Source organism: Zonotrichia leucophrys, chromosome 13, assembly GCF_028769735.1.
Source record: "Zonotrichia leucophrys gambelii isolate GWCS_2022_RI chromosome 13, RI_Zleu_2.0, whole genome shotgun sequence".
In the NCBI taxonomy this organism is placed as follows: Eukaryota; Metazoa; Chordata; class Aves; order Passeriformes; family Passerellidae; genus Zonotrichia; species Zonotrichia leucophrys.
This window is the reverse complement of record NC_088183.1, coordinates 3,841,897-3,862,059: the sequence shown is the minus strand read 5'-3', so window position 1 is coordinate 3,862,059 and position 20,163 is coordinate 3,841,897. Positions and strand designations below refer to the sequence as shown.

The 20,163-nt window shown below is 43.5% G+C and overlaps 1 protein-coding gene across 9 annotated transcripts in view; it reads right to left on the bottom strand.

Moving 5' to 3' along the window:
- The window catches only part of EBF1 (EBF transcription factor 1), a 266,089-nt gene that overhangs the window by 226,955 nt on the left and 18,971 nt on the right, over positions 1-20,163 (bottom strand). The gene's annotated exons all lie outside the window — the stretch shown is intronic.

The window sequence follows — 20,163 nt, the reverse complement described above, 5'->3', positions numbered from 1 at the left end:
CAAAGCTATGCCAAAACCATTTCCTTATTGGTTTGCTCTGAGACAACTTAGTTTAGGTCACACAAACTTTAAATCCCTCAAACACGTTATGAAAATCTTAAATTCCACCTAAACTGGCTGAAATTATGCAGGCACCTTTAAAAAAAAAAAAAAAGCAGTTTGCGTTTTAAAGCAGAATGGACTCAGCCATCCATTAAATATGACAAGGTCTGCATTTTATTTAGACATTGCCATTAATAATGAAATGATGTATGATTTCCATTCCTGCAGTTCTTCCTTCCCTCCACAATCAATTATGCATTTAAGAAAATATTTACTTGTTATAAAACTCTTCTAATTAAGCATTACTGGTATGAGTTTGAACAAATCAGGAGATGATCTCTAAGATGCATGACAGAATATGATACTGTGCTTCAAAGAGGCATTTATTCCTGTCTGGTAGAGAGAAAAAATCCTCAAAAGTTAAAGGCTTGGTGCAATACTGCAGATCCCACCATCTTTCTGACCTCCAGAGGTAAATCCTGCTTGTGAGAAGGTCCTTGGGGGTACTCATGTTCCTAAAGCAAATAGAATGTGACCCAAGGAAACTCACATGGGAAACATGGGAATGTTGAGAAGGTGAGGAAAGACCTTCCCAAATATTCAGATATTTAAAGGTTGTTCCTGTGCAAAGAAGAACAGGATCCTAAAAATAAATTTAAGAGCAGTGGCAGTGCCCAAACTCTCTTGAGACTGCAAAGATCCTTGCTGTCCTTGGCGAGCACAGGCTGGAGCTGGGGGCTGCCCTGGATCCCCACAGCGACATTCACAAACCCATCTTGAATTCCCCCTTGCAAATGCAATTCCCTGGTTCCCGAGCAGCTGGCACAAAGGGCTCCTACTGTGGGTAGGGAAAACCCAGCCGAGCTGTGCAGGTCACCCAGCTGTGCCCCAAAGTGCAGGAACAAGGAGCAAACCCAGGGCATTTACAGCTCCTCTGTGCTCCCCAGGGCTCACTGCAGGCGCTGGGAAGCAGAGCACAAACCCCAGCAGGCTCAGGAAAACCTCTCCAGCCATGCCAGGCGAGCAGCTCCCGTCCCAGCCCTACAGAGGCTGAACGCTGCCTCTCGGAGGTGGCTCTGGAGGTAGGAAGGGAAATGGAGAGAAAGTGGCTGGAGGCCAGAAAGCAGCAGCCAAGGAGAGAGCAATTAGGATGCAGGAGCTGCCAGAGATATGGCATCACCAGAGATTTACTGAGCGTACACACCTCCCTCCCTGCTCCCAATGTACTCGCTCTTTCTTTCTGTCCATATACATACAGTAAATCTTCGGTGACTCCTTATCTCCCAGCCTGCTTCTAGATCCTAATTGCTATCTATCTCTGTCTGCCTGCCACTTCCAGGTCTCCCAGCCTCTTCTCTTACAGCTCCCAGCCCCCCCAGCAGCCTCCCTGCTTTTCCCATCCCCTCCTCTTCCTCTGCCTGCAGGCAGGAGGGTTCTACACAGCACTGGGACAGGCAGCCCAAATTTCCCTTTCTCAACAAAACACTGCACCCCAAAACATCCAGAAGAATGCTCAGCTCATGGCATGAGGCTGCCCAGGCAGAGCTAAGCCATGGGAGCACAGCATGGGAGGAAAACTTGCTGCAGAGGAGCCCAGTTCTGCTCCTGCCCCACCAACCTCTTCTTCCCTGCACCACCCAACCTTCCCTGGGCATCAGCTGGCAGCACCATCCCAGGCTGGCAGCACCATCCCAGAGCCAGGGCACTCAGAGGGCGCCTTCTGCACGGCGCTCGCTTGGTTTCATTTTTATTTACTACTATTCTTTACTACTATTTATTTATTCGCTCCTATTTTTATTTCACTTTGAACATGCCCAGCTGTGTCATCTTGGTTTTGCTGAAAATGTAAACAAAAAGAAGAAAAAAAAAAAGCTGCATTCAAATGCAGCCTTTCATTGCATGAATACATTTCCCATCCAGCACAGCTCCTGTGCTCCCACCCTGGAATTAGAACTTAAAAAAAGGCAATGTCGTCACTGTACAGCACATCTATTCCCCCCTCCAATGTTTTCTTCATTCATGCTATTAATTTCTTTTTCAAAAAACAAAAAATATCAAGACTTTTAATACCTCAGTTTGCTCCTTGCAAAGCAGGAGAGAACAAATAAATATAAATAAAACTAATTTCTATTCCATATGGCAACAAATCTGAGTGCCTCTGCTTTTTCCTAGCAAAATGTCATGCCTGCTTTTAGTCTTTGACACAGAATTGGTCACCAATTTTTTTGTTTTGAGCACTGAGTTCAGTTTTTGTCTTGCGAAATGTAACTTTACTCTAGTGATCTCTAAGCCTGAGGCTTTTTGGTTTGGCTTGACAGTAATTATATGGATGTTGAGAAAGGGAAGAACGTTCCTTACACTTCATAATTCTACCATGCTTCTGTGCTCAGAACAGAGAAGGAATATTTTCTCTTTCACAGAGATGACGATCCAAAAGGAAGATACAGAACATACTGTGCAGAAGAAAACATCCCTGAAGAATCCTGCAAACCACAATGCCAAGGCTGCATTTGTAATTCTGCCTTTGGCTCCTAGCAAGGGAGCAATTAGAGAGGGAGAAGGAAGAGAGACAGAGAGAAAAGTGAAAGAGAGAAGAAAGTAAAAGAAAAATAACAAAAAAAAAGTGAAAGGGAAAAGTGGAAGAGAAAGAAAAATAAAGGAGAAGGCGAGGAGAATAAGAAAAGGGAAGGAGAAAGGAAAAAGGAATAGGGAAAAGGGGAAAGGAATTGAAGGAAGGAATGGAAAAAGGGGAAAGGAATTGGAGAAGGGAAAGGGAAATAAGCAAGAGAGGAGAATGAGAAGATGAGAGAGAAAACAGGAGAGTGGAGAGAAAATAGAAGATTAAAAAAGGAGGAAGAGGCAAGAAACAAGAGAGAAAGAAAATAGAAGAAGAAAAGCGAAATATAACTAGGAAAAAAAAAAAAAGGAAAAGAGAGGGACAATGAGGAAGGCGGGGGAAGAGAAGCAGAAAGGAAAAGGAGGAAGAAGCAGAGGGGGCAGGAAGGGGGGTCCCCGCAGCGCCCCCGGCCCGTCCCCAGCGGCACCGCGGAGCCGCCGCTGCTTTGCCCGGGGGGTCCCTGGCCCGGGGGGTCCCTGGGGGGGTGGGCAGCGCCGAGCCCCCCATGTGAGCCCCGATGTGAGCCCCGATTCACGGCCCCGACAATGGCAGCTCTGAGGGCGGCCGGGGGGAGCCGGCCCCGAGCCGCCGCTGCCCGCGCTCCACACAGCCGGGATGCAGAGCCGAGCGCGCTCCTAAATTAGCTTTACCATAAATCTTTTAGGCTCTTAAATAAATAAGTAAATAACACTGCTCCCTTTTGCCCTCTTTTCTTTTTTTTTTTTTTTTTTGCCTTTTTTTTTTTTCAGCATGTAACTCTTCATCAGCCTCAAGCCCTTGGACTTCCCTGACAGCAGTAACAGGAGACCCGTTGAGTCTGAATTTTAAGGGTTTTGGTTGGGGTTTTTTTGTTGTTTTTCCCTCTCGGCAGCAACTCGCTACTTTCAAACTTTGCACAAGACTTTGGGTTGGTTTGCTTCCCTGCTTTCAAATGACATTATGATTTTAATGAAAACGGACTGGTTTCTGGAGAAGGCCAGAGCAAACTGGGCCGGGGAGGCAGCTCGGCTGGGCGGTTTACAGCAGTTCAGAAGAAGGTTTTGTAAACAAACACGGCTCAGAGGTAGAAAAGCAAATACAGTGGGTGAAATTTGGCCTCCTCCAAAGGCGATGGCACGGCTCAATGGGGCCAGTATTTTCACATCCACACACAACTTTTCCTCCAGCAAACACAAAACCAACAGAGACACAGGTAATGGAGAAAACAGCTCCAAAACTTCATTATTATTATTGTTGTTGAAACAAGTTGATGCTGTCAGGCAACTAAAACACGAGTAATGACTGAGTACAGGGAGCAAACACCCTGACAGGTTTTCTGGCTGACAGAGACATTCTGCCACTGCAATCTGCCCCAAGCACAGCGCAGCATCGTGGCCCCCGAGCTGGCCCAGAAGGGTCACAGCCCCCCTTGGTGCTGATCAGAGCTCCTGCACAGCAAAACCTCAGAGAAACCACAGACACAAAGGTTTAGCTTTCTGTTATCCAGTTATTTCACTTGTAAAGCCTGGGGAAAAGAGTGGAAAATAAAGGAGAACCAGACAAGGTTGCAGCATTGGGCCATTTGGGGCAAATAAAGGTAAATTCCCCTAGAATCAGTGCCAGGGCTCCTCTGGCCACTTCCACAGGCTGTGATTCCAGCGAGGAGCCCAGGCTGGGCTGAGTATGGCTCTTTCCCAGCACACACAGGCAGAGCTCTGAGCCTCTGCACCTGCAGCTCTGTCACACCATGCACAGGCACACCTGAGTGACAGGAAGAGAAGTTGTTCCCAGGAGAAAGAGAAGCACACTCTTACTAAAAAGCAAAAATTACAGTCCCTCTGCTTGGCTTGAACCTCTCCCATTTATTTCCCACCCCACCTAACTGAGCTCAAACCCAGCATCCACCTGATGCTGCAGGCAAGGGGCCAAACCCTGAACCCCAACAGAGCTCACCCCATGAACAACCTCACCGAGGTGAGAAAGGGCTCCCAAAGCAAACCCAAGCCTGAATGTGGACCAGGGTGAGGAGAAAAATGAGTCAAGAACTGCCAAAATTGTGGGCCAGATGCTGCCAAGGCTTCCAGGACCAGCCCAGGGAGTTCCAGCAGAGGTGGCCACCCCACTGCTCCTCAAGTCTCTGCTAAGGGCTGAGCAAGGTGAGCACTGAACTCCACTGGCAGATGCTTTTGGGACCTCTCAAAGCCAGGGAAGACCCCTCCAGACAGGGAGAGCTGCTGTGTGACAGTTTTTGACACTGGAGCCATACCCCATCTACCTTTGTCCCTTCCTTCCTCCAGAAACAGGAGCATCAGATTAAAAAAAAAAAATCAAAGGGAAAACATTAATAAATAATAATCAAGATCATCTGCAGTTTTAATGATAAGCTATTTAATGAATTATAAAGTACCTATAACTCAAAGTATGAGACTGTACATTGTCAAAACTGGCATTAAAGTGTATGGAGATAATTAGGCAATAATGACCTCCACAGAGGGCTTTTCCTGGGAATTAATGACCAGTCGGGAGGAGCTGATGGCTCAAGGCACAAGCAAGGGCCATTAACCCCAGCTGGTCATTAATACTCAGGAAATGCCCAGCTCTGAGGCCCTTATTGTGAGTATATGACAAAATAAAGGGGGAGCTATTATGAATATCTGAAAGGTGATGCTTGCAGGTACTCGAGTCCATCCCTCAGCCCTGCTACCCCTGCAACTGGGAATGCTCAGGAGGGCACAAACATTGGATCAGGTCTGGGGGCTCTGCCAGCACAAACTGAGCCTGTGAGGCATCTTTGCCACCAGAAAGAGTAAAAAAATCCACAAAACCAGAGGTTTTGTTTCAAGTCAATTTTTAAATATTAAATCCTTGTGCTATTAGCAGCTCCAGAGCTCAGGTCTGCGGCTCATCTAGCTAAGTGGCATGTCATGTAACAGAAGACACACTTTTGGGATCATCACAGCCAAACTCAGCCCCTGGAGCAGCCCTGGGCACTATTGGGAGCAGGACAGCCTCATTTCATCCCAAACCCACAGGCACCTCTTCCCAAATTCGCCATGACTTCAGGGGCATTTGGAGGAGGAGGAGGAGTGTCACCTTCTGCCGGGGCAAAACAAAAGCTGAAGCACAGCTGATGCCCTGTGCAAGACGTGCATCCATCCTGCCACACACGGCACTGCAGCATCAACACAAACACCAAACCTCTCCTGTCCCCAGGAGGGCGTGGAAGAAGGGAAGGGAATTTGGGGACACAGCCCCCTGGGAGTGATGCCCCGACTCCCCCTCCCCACTGTAAACACAGAGGGATCAGCTCTGGCTGTTTCTCTGGGTAATGAAGCCCAGCTGCCCGCTGCTCCAGCCCCGCTGATCGCGCTGTCCCCTCCCCGAGAGCCGCCGGGGGATGGGGGTTTGTACCTCCGCAAGCGCGGAATCAACATCTCCATCTTGCCCGGCTGGAGAGGGAGGCGCAGGGCTGTCCATCCCCCGGCACAGCGCCCACCCCGCCGCAATTACCCAGCCTTGTTCTAAACAAACCCGCGGGGACAGAAGGGACTGGATTTCCCACTAAAGCCCCTCTGGTCATTTCTTTACCCCAGTGCCATATTCCTGCTCTGAACACGCTCCGATCTGCCCGGGGGTGACAACCCCGGAGCATTTTGCCCTGTAGGATCACAGCAGATGCAAATTTTCACCTCCACAAACAAATCCACGATGGTTGTAAATATTTCCAAATGATTCTCCGCAGCGATCAGCACTAATCACGCTGTTTGTGAGAGCACAGCAGCGATGCTTGTTGGCAAAATAAAGGATCTCTAAGTTTCTTACAATCGGGAAGGGAACCCGGAGCAGCTCAGCCACAGCGTTTCTCCTCAACTGTTTACAATCGATCAGAAAGGAAAAAAAATAAAAAATTAAGTATCCCACTGGCAATGTGGAGTTCCCAACAATTGTACATTAAAACCCTCTATTGCTCAGCATAGGAAAATCACTACATCAGGAAAATTAGTGCTTGTTAGTACATGTAATATTCAGAATCACGAGGAGAATAAAAGCAGCAATGCAGAAACTGTTATCAGCAGAGGGAAAATTATTCAAGTATGCATTTGAGTAATTCTGCATTTTAATTTAACCCTTTGAAACATTAATCAAACCATGGCTAATTATAGGAATTAAGGAATTAAACGATGGAATCTTCTAAAAGATATTATTTAAAAGGCAGTTTATACAATTACTTGTATAGATGTTTGCTTTAAAGAGGGAAACATTTCTACTGTAATGAAAAGGGTCTTAGAAAATTAAATTAACAAGAGGGGACCAGGCTGATATGAAACTAAATTAGCATCAAATGCAAATTACAGGGTACTTAATGGTAGAAACAGGTGCAGAGCAGGTCCCTAAATGAGATAAATGAATAAAACATCCCTCTGCACAAATGTGGAAGCTGACACAAAGTCAATGATATGAATAATTCAGCAGCCTCAACACTGCTGTTGAGGTCAGCTTTCCTTGACCTTTGAAACAGGAAGTAAAATTCTGTCCAAATTTGAGTGACTGGAAATGCAGCAGTTATTTATTGGAGGGAGGGGGGGAAGAATAAAATTAAATTAAAAAGAAAACAAACAGAAAATCCAGATTAAAAAAAAGAAAACCAACAAAACCAAAGCTACCAAAAATAAAAATCCATGTGTGCAAATCTATATAACATATATGACAGATTTTAGGTCATGGTATGATCTAAACATGTTCAGAACTGAATGGTTTCATCTTTCAAAAGATAATTTATTTGTACTAAAGGGGATATTAATAGAGTCAAAGTCATTGCATCCCAGGCATTAAAAAAATCAAATAATTTATAAATAGTTGCTCAGAGATCAGCCATCAGTCATGTTCTTTGCAATAAACTTTTTATAAGGAACAGAAATATTTCTTTTCTTGACTTTTTTACCTAAGATACCAATTTAGTCACTATTGCATTCCAAACATTGAGAAGTCCCAATTTAAACTATAAACCAACCTAACAACAGTGTGTAGAGAAACACAATGTGCAGGAGTGTGAGCGAACCTTGAAAGCAGAAAATAGACACTTAAATGTAAGTTATACTGATATCTTAAAATGTAAACAAACCCTGGAAACAAATCCTTGTATCCCAAAGAATGAATATTTCTTTCTTAAAGAGACAGAAATACGAAGCAGCTGCCTTAAAGCCAGTGGAATATCACCAAATTTACATCCTTATAACTAAATGAAGATTTCTGTGCCTTTCCCTACGATAAAATACTCAGCTAAAAGCATAGCTCTTGTAATTTCTGACTACATGTATGGTCCTAATTTTATATTGAGTTTGGCACTAAAACAGATTAATAAGGTATGATAAATATCTAATTTCTCCAAACTGGAAGAAAGGAAGAACATCACCCCTGCAGCTTGTCTTCTAGGGCAAAAGATGTTAAGATAACATAAGTTATCTCTGCTCTTCCCTTTGCTGCATTAATCTCTCTTTACCTGCTTAGCTGTCACCTGCAGAACTTGTGCCTGACGCAGTTATTTGGATTGATTTCTATGAATTAATTTTATTTTCTCTGTTTTAGGCAGGGAAAGCCAGGAATTGGACTGCAAGGATGCACCTCTGCCTCCAGAAACTTTGGTGAGGAGTTCAGGCAGCCCGGGCAGCAGCCACCCTGGAGATGCATATTAATGAGACAAACAAAATAAAAACCCAGCCCTGCTGTGTCCTAATCCCTTGTGGCCCAGGCAGCAGGGGCAGTTTGGGGGCTGAGCTCGGGCTCTGCTCAGCACTGGGGTTTCTGTGCTCCCTCCAAACTCCAGCTCTGAGAACCCAGCTGGTTCTCATTTCCAAACAAGCAGCTTCTCTATCCCCAAGTGCTAAAGAAAATAATCCCAGCAATCCATGACTACACGCTTTCACAGGGACAGCAGTGAGAATTTGATTGTAGAGATAATTAAAGTCATTCCTGAAACTTGCAAGGAAAAGAAGCCAGGGGGGAGAGCAGGGGGCCAACAGGGACAAGGATGCTCATGTTTAGCTCGTGTTTAAACTGAATGAAGTTTGGAGAAGTGGGGACACACACACTACTTTTGGGAAATTTGTTTTCCTGAAAAGTCTCTCTTCTTCACCCTACCAGTTACAATTTGCAAAGAAAATGTAATAGACTGTGGCAAGTAGGAAGATTAGGATGAGGTTTGGAGCCTGGCTGTTCTTAATTTGGCAAGAGTATCCAGAGGGAAATGCTTTCACATTCTGGTAAACTTGAATAAAATTACATACAGCCACTTCGATTAGAAGGGTTTAAAGGGAAATGATACCATAAAAGCAATAAACCCAACTGCTATCTGCTTCAAACACTGAAAACATCTTTTTAAAATTAATGTTTCCTGCAGCCCTGCCATGAGTTAGGTCTGAAATAATTTTAATATTAACAACACTCAGGAGCAGGTCAATCTAGAGCCAATCACACAACTGCATTAGTCTTCCACATCTTTCCAAATGTCCTCTGCATCTTTCCAAAACAGTGGAGTAATTTACACCACTCCAGCTGGTGTAAATCAGCAGGGTGTCCCTGGCATCAGGAGAGATGGGAAGCACTGGCCTCACTGAAAAATAATCACAATGATGATGATTAAAAGGGGAAAAAAAATAAAAAGAACCACACCAAAAACCAAACAACAAAAATAAAAGCTTGCTCCCAGCAAAGCTAAATTGTACAACCCCCATGTCACACATCTGCTCTGACCCTCGCCATCCTGAAATGGGTGTGAAATCCAGAGATGGAGAGAAAGAGTTTAAAGCACTTGTAATCTCTCCCTCTGCACTATCTGCCTTGAGCAGGAAGGAGGGATCTGCTCAATGAGAGCTATTCAGGGCCTCTCAATTAACCTGATTAGTTCAGCACGCTGCTCTCATGAATGACACCTTATCTTGGAAATGAAGGAAAAAAAGCTTCCTTCCCTCAGGAGATACAGGCGGCCCCCAAAGCCAGCGCAGCAGTGCCCACGGGCCAGCTCCCCATCATCACCCCGGGAGCTGCTCTGGGTGGCAGGGCCAGGCAGGCAGGGGTGCCCTCCTTGGGGCCCATCCAGGCACATGATGGGATTTGGTGGCACGGGGACGCTCCTGGGGTGGCCGCAGGTACCGCGACCCCGGGGACGCTGCGCAGTGTCGGAGTCTGGAGCTCGTTTCACAGGTGACAGATTAATGAGCAATAACTGGGTTACCATGGCAAAAAGCATTCCCAAAATTCTCTTTTGTTTCCCTGAGAATAGGTTCCCTATATTTTTTTTTCCCCTCCAAATCATGCCACTCTGCAATAACACAAATATTAACTAACGTTATTCTTTCATTATTCTTTCAAGTGGGAATGTCAACAAGGCTGATTGTTACACACAAACTCCAAGGATTAATCAGGGAAAATAGGTATCTCAATTACAATTATGATGCTGAAAATTCAAATTTATGAATGGCCAGCCAACTTTGAAGACATTTATTAGGGAAATTCCAATGACTTCAAAAGTATTAATGTACTAATGAAACATTAGGGCATGATGTATTAATGCTCTTGTAATTTCTGACAAATTGAGTTACCATTGTCACAGCAGGGCAATCCTTCAGAAAAAAAAAAAAAAGTTCCTCTCTCCTGCCACGTGGTACACGACAGATGACAATTTACGTACACATAATGGGGTTCAGCGAGAAGTTTTCCTCCTACACCACAGTACAGTTTATTCCATTTTCCAGAATGCCAGAGCTATTATGAGGCTCACTGTGCTTAAAAAAAAAAAAGCCTTGGGATTGTCTTTCTAAACAGCTCCATAGGGAAGAGACTCTCCCATTGTGCATCCCTCACTCAGCAGCCTCAGAATACAGCAGGACCCAGTAACACCAGGCCATGATACCAACAGAAAGACCCAGAGATAAAAAGCTTTACAGACCTGCTTTTAACACATAAACCCCAGCATGACAAACAAATTCTTCCCCAGACCACAGAAAACTCCAGGATGCTAATTTGTAACGCAGCTGAATTTCCTCATTTTTCTTTAAAAAAGGGATAAATCCTGATCCAAGCTGCAGGTCCTTTCCTTCTCCTGCCTGTAAAACCTCCAGAAAGATATTCTAGGGTTTAGACTCCCCTCTGCAGCCAAATCCCAGCTTGTGCAGGATTGTGCCAGAGATGTGGAGGCACCTGGAGCAGCTGGGAGGAGAAGCGACCATCAGATCTTAATAGCTCTGAGTGTGGCTAATTTTATTCTTCTTTCAGAGCAAAGAACTTTATAATGAATACAGAATACATTTTTCCTCTCCTTGTGTCATCTTTCTACAAAATTTGAACTAGGTAAAGTGGTTTTTAACATCCACTTATCAAAGTGACTTAACATCTGGGAAGTCAGCCAATGGTTATGTAGTGATGCAGATGCCAAAAATTCTGACTGAAGGATTATATTGAGGGAGTTTACAGAGGAGACCTGACTCAACTGGGTGGAAGTTGATGGTTATCCTGGTCAGGAGAGCCTGAGAGTCTCCCTGAAAAACCATGGATAAAAATTAAGCAAAAGTATTGTGTTTTAAATAGCTTATTTTTAACCCATTGTAGACACTGGCTGTATCCTGCACCAGTAACATTTTTCCAAAGGCAGATTTTGGAATCAAAAGATGAATAGTTTGTCTAAGTCCAAAAGAAGGTGGAACAGAAAATTATTTTCTCCCTCTAACAGTTGTTGAGGCAACACTAAGAGGAAGATAATTTTTTGATTGCTAGACACTCACATTGGAATATTAAGTCTTTCTAACATTTAGTTATATAAAATTAATCGGTTCCAGGGTCACAATCATGTCACAGAAGGATGTCGTCTTCTTTTTCTTAATTAGTCTTTGAAAAACATGACCTAAACATTCATCTAATTGAATTATGTGTTTAGCTGAATGTTTGCAACTCTGCTTGGAAAGTCAAGGTGAGAGGAGCACTAGGAAAACCCAAGAATCAAGCAAGCCAATATAACCCTGGCATTGAAGCATCACTTTTTTTTTTTTTGGTAGCACCATTTTTCATCTCTTTTTAGCCCAGCATGGCACTGGAAGAATTAAAGAAAACAATAAAAGAACAACTGAGTGTACAGGGTAGGATTTACTGGCATTTACTTTTAATTCTATGGTCCTTTGCTCTGTGGCTTATCAGCCCTATGTCAGCCCTTTTTCCTCCTTTATATTTCATGAGGGGACCCACATGCTGGTACTGAGAGACAGAGCCCAAGTGTCTATAAGCTTTTTGTCAGGTAAAAAGAGAAGAAAAAGGAAAGGAACAAGAGGAAAAGCAAAGCTAAGAGGCATCTATTAGATGTCACTAGGCTTTTGTATTCATGTCAATGATTCAGGATTAGAGTATTTGAAATAATCTTATTGAGAGAACTCAAAAGCCCCACAGAGGGAAAGCCTGCTCGGTAGCATATGGCAGAGCAGCAGACAATATCTTATTAAGGATGTGTTAGCTAACACCATTACTTTTTATATTACATTACTGAACTCTGGTGCCTCAGCCCGTTAGCGAGATGCCGTAGTTGTGGAATGCCACACTGGACGTGCTCTTACAAACCCTCCACGATTTGGCCGGGCCTCCTGGCACGGTGGGGGTGGGGAAGGGGGGTGGCAGTGGGATGCTGCTCCCTCAGCCCTCCCCGGAGCCCTGGGAAGGGGGAATGATGTCCCCAAAGGAAGGGGACAGCACGCAGTGCCCTCCCACCCTCCCCGCTCCAGGTCACCTCCCCTCTGGGGCAAACACGGGGTACAGAGGGCAGCTGCTGCTCCAGCCCCAACAAAAAATCCCAAACTATTGCCAGACTCTGCTTCTTGTCAGATGAAGGGAATTTAATTTTGTTATAGTGAATGCTGTTAGTCTAAAAATCTTTCTTTGCTCTTGGACAAAAGCTTGTAATTGGAGAAATAGCTCTTTTTAAAGTTATCTTCATCTGCCTACACCTTTAGAGGCAGCAAGAAACCAAAGACAAAACAGCACTGTTCATAGCATTTCAATGATTGCTCTGAAAGGCTCTATATCTGGGTCACCTTACTGCAGTCCAGTATATAACTTCAGTGATTTGATATAAAGCCTTTTAATAACTAATTTCATATCATTCACATATTAACAGCAACAGAAAATTCGTATTCACATTTTCTATTTCCAAATGCCGCTTTTAAAAAGTGGATAGAAAATTATTCATTCCACTTTAAAAGGTAAAAACCTCTAAAATACTGTCCTTAGCAAAAAAGTAAACACCCAGTTGATACAGTAATATATTCTGATCACAAACTACCTATGCAAAGTTGCTAATGTGACACACTGGGAACTTTGTATGGGTTTTCTGTACTTTTCCAGAACTGCTACAGAAAAAATATCACGATGTTACAAGGAAAGAGGAAAATTCATACCAACATTTCCCACTACTACTACAGAGACTTGCTGCCTTCTGAGGACAGTGTTAAAAACATTTCTAGAAATTTAGTCATGATTTGCACAGTAACGTACAAGTGTTTCTTACTCTCTTTTAACTTTATTAGTTAGATGTTGTATTAAAATTAAATACTTCCAGCAGGCAGAAGTGCCTGTGAATTTAACATAGTTATTTAAATAAGTGTGGCCAATTACTTATAAGAATACATTTTGGTGGCTGGAACATGAAAACATTTATGAAAACTCACATGAAGAAAACTACTCACACACCTCAGCTCCTGCAGAATAAAGCTTGGGTTGTGTTTTTATCCAGTAAACACTGAGATAGAGCTGAGATACATTTTTCATGTTCAAAGGAATTTTAGCTAATCTGCATTAAAACTGAGGATGATCTTTGCAAATACATTTCCCCATTGCTCTTATTCATGTATGCATTCCCACTGCGACAGCAAATATGGAAATAAATCAGGTGTTAAGATGGAAGAGGAAATTTATCCACTCCAGAAACTATGTGTGTATATATATGCATATGAGAAAAAGACAGGGTTTTTTTTTTCACCCTCAAAAAATCCCCACTCTTGAGAGAGAAGAGCTGGCACTGAGCTGCATGGAGCCAGGGAGCCCACTGTGCCCAGCACATCCTCCCTGCTGCAGGACACGCTTTGAAGAAGGAGTTCATATTAAGAAATCGATAGGTATGAAGAGCATATTTGAAGTTTTGTGACAAGAAACAAAGGGATGGATCCCCCTGCCAGGCTCTGGGCTCCTACTGGGGCCAGAGCACTCAGAGCTTTCCTGGTGCTACAGGAGGTCACTGCACCAACATTTTTAAAGCACCTCCAACCTGAAATAACCAAACCCTGACACAAGAATGGAGCAGCAGAATAATCCATGAGGTCTCAGTTAGATTCCTTTGCACAAGGAAATTCACAGGGTCTTCAGGATGGACTTCAGGACTAAAACAAACCAATTCAGTCTCTAAACTTGTTAACCCTTGCTGAGGAGATTTTCAGGAAGAGCCCAAGGGACTCACTGACATGGACACACTGGCCTTGGGGCAGCAGGGCCAGCCCATCCCATGTGTGCACTCAAGTCACAGCTGGCCAAGCCCATGGCTGTGGGTGAGCACTAACAGACAAATGCCAAAATCAGCAATCTTGTCTTGAGTTCCCCTCATCCCCAGGACATTTAACACAAGCTTTTTAGTCTGCCTAGAAAAATCTCAAGTTTTACTCTGCATCAGGACAACCATTTTTTCTTCAGAAAGGGGATCATCTCCCTGCTTAGAAATTACAGAGCATTCAGCACAATGAGCCTGCTTTGCAATAGAGGCCTCTGATACATCACCAATTCTATGAAATAGTAATAATCAAACATAAGATCCCAGTTAACTAAAGCCCCAGACACTAGCTGTGTATTCAAAACGCATCACTGAGAGAAGCAAGTAACTATTAGAGTAGTGTGAAATGTTTACAGTGAAACCCAAAACCACATAAGGCTTGCCTGGTTTGGGATTTAATAACAAACTGAAAACTCAGAACAGGTTTGCTAAGAAACTCACAAACCTTCTGAGTGAAGCTCAGACCAAATTAAGGTTTTGCATAATACTTCTGAGATCACACAAAAATTCTTGTACTTGGAGGCAGAGAGAAGAGTAATCAAACAAACAATAAGCAGAAGCTGGTTTGACCCTGACCAAGTTCATTCAGCCCCAAGAGCAAAATAAAGGAATTTATAAGCAGCAGTGATATGTGCCAACCCCAACAGGCTGAAACCAAGAGATTTTTGCAAGAATCCTTGCAAAGTTACCCCCAGCTCTAGTGATTTCATCACCAGAAACAAGGCTGACACCACATGCATGAGGAGCACTCGTAGAGAGGCAAGCATGCAAGCCTGAATCTCAGTGTGAGAAGCATCTACTGATCAGTCTCCCATTTATCTCACAAGAGCTCAAAATGCCTTTGGTTGCCTAAGTCATGTGGGAAATGTTCTGGGTAATGCTTCTCAGCTGCATCAATCACAAGCAAATCCTGGAGGATGTGTGTTTGGGTCCCTCCCCTCTCAGAAATGTGTGGGCTCCCGGAGCTCACATAAAGCACTCGAGGCCAACTTCTGTCTCTGAACACCCTGCTCAGAGGCCCAGGGGGTTTAGGCAGCACAGCCTGAAAAGACAGCCTGGGAGACATCTCTGTGCAGTGCTGGGGGTAGCTCTGTCACCCAGCTTCTGCTCCTCTGACTCCTCCCCGATGGATCAATAACTCCCATCTAGCTCTGGAAGGGGCACAGCAACTGGGAGGTGTGGGCTGCTTTCCAGCACAGAATTCCAGATAACAGCCAAATATTCACAGCCAGGGACATTTTGCACTTAGGATGTCTATCAGAGGGCTCCATGCCTGCCCTCCTGCTCCTTCTGTGGAAAAGCCACCCAAGGAGCCAGCAGTGATGGGACCCCCAGGCTCCCACAGCCCATCCCTGGTGCGAGCAAGGGGGGGCAGACACAGCTTCCCCTGACCCCACACAACCAGGGGGACAAGGGGAGCACCAGGACAGGGCAGGAACCTGCACTCCTGCCAAGGAGCCACTGCCAGAGCACCTGGCATCTCCTGCCACTTTGCTGTGCCACGTGATGAGCCCACGTCCCTGCAGGCTGGTGGGGATCAGCTGCAGCACTGACCCCATCCCCTGCAGCAAAGCATCCCTCAGCAAAACCCACCTCATCCCCTCCCCTGCATCTCCTTCCCCCTCTCTCCAGCCATTGAAAGCTACTGCAAAATGCATTATTTGCCACATCTACTTAAGCAGTGTGTTTGTGGGGAGGATGCAGGGAGTGTGATACAGTCCTCCCAGTCACTTTTCCACCTGCCTGGCATTTAGGATGAAAAGATGATCAGGCTTGTAAAATACAATCCACTACCTGATGACTTGTAAAGCAGTAAAACAGAGGTAATGAGTTTTTCATGTCCTTGCACAGTGAAATTCTACCCACAAACATAAAACTTTTCAGGTTACAGGCAGAAAGATTTCAAACCCATCTGTAGGTGAGTTGGCTGGGTGTGCTGAGACAAGTTACAGAGAGCCCAGATGAGCATCCTGCACATGTTGGAGACACAGAGGCCTTTCAGTCTCTGGTAGGAGCTCATGCATTAAAATGTACTTTGGTGTCATCTGATATGAAGGTATAGGAAATATTACAGCCTCCAACCCCTGAATCCCCACCCCTGCTCCATGGACAAGAGCTGTGATGGCACAGGAAAGGCACAAACCTCCTCAGTGCTCCCAAAGTGCATCCAAAATGCCACATGAAGACCTTCAGTGTATCACCAGAGCAGGGCCAGGAGAAGCCCTGGCCATCCCCTGCCACCAAAGGTCACACAGTCCCTCCCAGGGCAGCTCCAGCACAAAACCCCTTGACTTCTACCTCACCTAAAGATCACCAACCCAAAATATAGACAGTGTCTCACTACAGGTCCTGCCTCAATTGGTAAATATCAGCAAAGCCAATCCCAGGTCACTGTCATCAGCCTGCTCAAGTTCTCTGGGAAGAAGCAAAATTTGGGATGAGCCAGGAGCTGCCTGTTTCAGCTCTTTTTCCATGCAATGTCTCAAGCAGGATATATATGATGTATATGGTAAATATATTTTTTCTGCCGCTATATTTGGGGTTGCAGTGGCAATTCCTATTTTATCAGTCAGTAGGACTCCTATTGACTGGATGCAGCCATAAAAGGTAAAGAAGCCCCAGCAGGCACTGGTAACACCATTAAATATCGGTCCTGACAATGGTAAATTGGGTTTAAAAGTTTAGAACTGCGTGCCAAGAGAGGAGCCTTTTTCCTGAACCAAGGAATAACATAAAGCCCCACTTTCTCCCCTATGTGACTTTTGTCATTATCATCTTTTCTGATTCTTACAAAGCAAACCTAATTAGGAAGCTCTCTCATTAGTCTTCCAGAAAAATTAGCACAGCTTATGCTAATTACTCCTGTAAAATTTAATAAACTCGTTGAAATGGGAATAGTCTAATGAGGTTTTATTTATTGAACTAAGATAACTGTAAGGAAAAAGGTTAGGATACCAGGATATCCAGAGTGGTAATAAAACTACAATTTATTCAATTTCTTCACAGGAATTTTATTGCGAACCTTTTAAATTCAAATATGAGTTACAATTTGAAAGTTAAATCAATCTAGAATTTAATTTAATAACAGGAAGTGCTCTGTGTTTTCTTTAAGTGTGATTACAATACAGCCCTGCCACTGCACTCGTAGGAGGAATTGTGCATTTGTATTGTGACAATAATACCCCTTTTAAAATGAGTTCCTGTTCATCAGATCTTCATCTCAACACATGTAACTGGATTAGCAATAAAATATACAGGCTGTGCTAAGAAGATGATACAGACACACACAGGTTTCCAAGAAACTTCCTTGGGATGACTGCTCTGTAATCATAATAAACTAATTTTGTTCTCCAGAGAAAATTTAAATCACTATTTCATATGAGTATAAATTTCTTTAGGTCCCTTTCACTGCTGTATCTGCTGATACTATAATAGAGCAAAGTATAAAACAATTTTATAAAGAATAAAGTCATATCCTTTTTCCAAACACAGCTACGGACTTGCTTTCTCAAAACCCACATTTTCATTAAAGAGAAATATACAATTTGATTTCACACATATCCAGGGTTTGAAGGAGAATACAGCACATGTAACTTTGAAGTTGCCAAAGAGCCTTTTCTCCAAGTTCACCAAACCACCACAAAGCCAGAGCCCTCTCTATCCCGAGTCCCTCCAGCCTCATCAAAGAGAATTAATCAATCCCAAATAGTATTCCAACTTGTCAGAAGAGGATAACATTTCCATGTAAGTGCATATGTCAAAAATCTCATGGATAGATTCTATGTTAAACTCTATGTTAGGTCAGAGTCTGTGGATTCACAAGATTTGATGCAAGAGTTAGATTAAATCCATAGGCAAAGACTTGATCAGAGCATCCGGCATGTGGGAGTGCTTTAGCCCAAATGGTAAATGAGTTCTCTAAGCTCAGTGCAAATAAAAATAACTAAATATGGCTTTGCATACCAATTGACATAATAGTTAAAAACTGTGTGCATGGAGAAGTGACAATGGAGCACAACCAAACACATGGCCTGACTTGTGCAGGCGTTTTAATCACAGAACAATTTTAAAGGGCTCGTTTTCAGGTAAAAAGGCTCTGTAGAAATCACTTCATCCTTTCCAAACCAAAGGGGACAAGAAAAATGAATAGGATAAATGTCACAAGAAACATCACTAAAGCTACTAACTGTATAAAGCACATACTTGCTTGGCCTAAATTGTTTGAACTAGCCCCAGCCAAGAAAAGGTTTTAAGTACCCTACTGGGACAGATGCGAAGCGGCAACAATAGAAGCCACACTAATGCAATCCAGGTAACACAATCCTGTTTCAAAAACACAGGGAGGGCTAATTACAGTACTGCTGAGTCAAATTTCTTATGCCATTGCAACCCACAGGAACAGGTCAAAATCAAGTGTTATTCAAACCACAGTCATATCAACCTCCTGTATCAAAGTCACAATTTAAAACCAAGTGAAGAACTTAAAAGCTTAACCCATTCACAAGCCAAGTGTGATTCAGTGCGGGTGGCAAGGCAGGGTTTGTGTTATCAGCTTTGAATTGTGTTTACCTTGCATTTTAAGAAGAAACTTCAAAACTGGTAACTATTGCATCAATTCATGTAAAGACTGAGGTATGGATCACTGCTAGCAAGCTAAAGCTGGAGTTTTTTTTCTATACCTATTTTCCTCATTTTGCAGGAAACATGTAACAGACAGCATCTCTGGCTTTCAAACTTTAAAATTATCTGCAACTGGCAGTTTTGCATACTAGATAGTTAAACAAAATATTTCTGTAAACCTGCCATTAGCATCTTAACATCTCACTTTCCAGTACAATGAAAAATTCATGTGAATTTTGTAGCTTTCATGTTGCTCAAAATGCCACTCTAACACCATGTTTATAGTGTTCAGCTCTGCAGCATGCTTATAAAACACAGCTCTGTACAGGTTTCACTGGGGGGCTTTCCCCCACACACACTTCCTCTGGTGCTACCTGATGCTCAGAGAAGATGAAAATATGCCTAGTAAAATAGATAGGGATATCTTCAGAGATTTAAACATTCTCAGGATGACTTATTACAGCTAATCAAAACATCTGCTATAAGCATCCAATAAAAGCACTTTCCTACCCAACCCATCCGAGAGCTGGGAGCTGGAATGAGCACAAAGCTCTGGACTGCTCTCCAGTGGGGCCCTCAACACATCAAACCCACCTGACCTTCTTTCATAAAATGGATGCTCTGGCATGGAAGATTCTAAGAACTTCATACAGCAAACATAATTCAGACAGCAATGCAAGGAGAGGCAAAAGCTCTGTGCCCTCCTCCCTGTGTGTTTGGGGTCCCTCTGTTCACAGCTCAGTGCAGGGTGTTGCTCTCCCCAGCCCTGACAGAGCCTTTTGGTGTTTGGTGGCCATTTAACTCCTCTGGAGCAATGCTGCACAATACCCTGGCTATCCCACACGGCTTTGGACAACGCATTTGGACAATAAAAATATAAAAATGGCTCTTTGGCTACCATTTTGCATAATTGGCAAGCAACAGAAACTACACATGGCCCAGAACAACAGGAATAGATGTATTGTACTACAATGATTTACTCAGTGATGTCAGATTAGCAATACGGATCTGTTTAAAAACACAATAATTAAGACAGGCAAAAATGAATTAATCAACTGACAATACAGTCAAAATAGTATTCCAACCAAAGAAAATAAGAGGAGGGAAAAAACCTTACATTGCAGATCTATTTTCTTAACTGTTTTTATGCATAAATAAAAGCCTTAAAATGTAGATGGATTGCATCCAACAGAACTACAGTAGCTAAGTGATAATGATTCAAACATTTTTCAAATAAAAGTTAAATATTTATAAGCACCCAACCACATTTCATAAATCACAAACTATTATTATTTTATTCCTGAAGCTTCCCTGGCATAGCATGTGAATT